This window comes from Crinia signifera, chromosome 6, assembly GCF_055691185.1.
Source record: "Crinia signifera chromosome 6, ASM5569118v1, whole genome shotgun sequence".
NCBI lineage: Eukaryota > Metazoa > Chordata > Amphibia > Anura > Myobatrachidae > Crinia > Crinia signifera.
The window spans coordinates 154876336-154877939 of record NC_139222.1 but is presented as its reverse complement, the minus strand read 5'-3'; the positions used below and the strand labels follow the sequence as shown (position 1 = coordinate 154877939).

The window sequence follows — 1604 nt, the reverse complement described above, 5'->3', positions numbered from 1 at the left end:
TGGGTCTCAAACACTCCTGGAATATTAAGATATCCAGACAGACACAGGAATACAATGAACAACAAAAAAAACCCAACCGTTACCATGTAGAGAAAGGTGTGAAATTTTGAAAACTTTACCTAATTTTTAAAAGTGGCTTTACTGCTAGCACTTCATGTAACAATGCACTTAGGAATTCTTCAGGATCTGAAAGGAAGAGTCTGAAATGAATAGCAAGAAAGGTGATATATGCCATTGAATGCAAATCTGTACAGTCTAAGCTGTCCGTTAGATAACTAAATACAAACCTTTTTCCTCTGTAAGAAATGAATCACACCTAAGTAATTTTCGGAGCTTCATCACATTGGCAGCATGTACAAATCCAGTCCTGTAATGTGACAGACATGACATGTAGTAACATCTTCCAAACGCTGCATCTAAAGCTGGGTACACATCTATACAATCATCGGGCCGTTTTTCCGTTCTGGGACGGACGGTCGTCCAGATTGTATAGGTGTGTACACTGTCCCGACTCCCTCTGTACGAGCGATAAACGGACAAAAATGGTCTTGTCCGTCCATACTCGGTCGGTCGAAGGTTCAGTGCTGTTTGTTATTCATCCGACATAAGAGTGGTTATTATATAAAAGCTGATCAAAGGTACTGAGACAGAATTAGGTTTTAATGAAGTGAAATGTTTTAGTCTCAGAATAACGCCTTCAGGACTGGGGGTATAGAACACTTTTAACTTAAACTATTTTGTGTAACAAGTTTGTGTACCTTAGGATAGATGATCAGCTAACGTCTGACACCTTCTTACTCAGCTCTACACACAACAGACAGAATACAACACCTTCCACTCCACATACACCATTCAGGAACCGTCACTTTCCTCCCCGGCTCCACACACCAGCCAGGATCCAACAGCTCCCTCCCCTGCCCCACACATACATATATGGGAAATGTCTCACCGTCTCAGTGGGTTCACAATATCTTGCCTCAGGATACGTTGTACTTTGGCATCACAGATGTCTGGAGAGTGCAATATGTGGTCCAGAACAGAGGAAAAGGCGAACAGACTATCAGAAGGATAAGAAATAAGTTTGAAAACAAATTCTTGTGCAGATTTTGTATGTCAATGTACAGTATGTCAATGTGTATTTTATTGGGCTTCACCTGAAAACAGTGGTATCCAGATAGCAGGAGTTGTAGTGCCCCTGAATGCCTTTTCTCAGTCCAACCATCTGCTCTAGAACGTCACATTCACGCACAGGAGGTTGGTCTTTAAATATGTCCTCGAGAACACCGTGAATGTCTATGGAGGCACACAAATTTCAAATTAATATTGGCGATTTATATTTATCATAATATGAGTCATTATTTTACTTTATAGTAAACCAACAATGGGGCTGATTGTGAGTCTGCATTCTTGTCTATGTCTATTGGCTAACACTCGTCTGCGACTTTATACAAATACTACTATGAACCCTTCCCTGATGTACATCCCTGTGTATGCATGTCAATGGACTGAGCTGATTACTGTCTGTGTCCAAAGATGCTGAAATACCATTTGGTGCATCTTTAGGTCTGCCATCAGTCACTGAAACTTGCACCAGTCCTATGGCA

General features: G+C 41.1%; 1 long non-coding RNA gene across 1 annotated transcript; it reads right to left on the bottom strand.

Annotated features, from left to right (window-relative positions):
* Window positions 1-315: 315 nt before the first annotated feature.
* On the bottom strand, window positions 316-1289 carry LOC146007114 (uncharacterized). Its single transcript, XR_014444241.1, has 3 exons — window positions 1155-1289; window positions 950-1057; window positions 316-367 (listed from the first exon to the last, which is right to left on the bottom strand). It is a non-coding gene; the product is annotated as an uncharacterized LOC146007114 (long non-coding RNA).
* Between the last annotated feature and the right edge of the window lie 315 nt (window positions 1290-1604).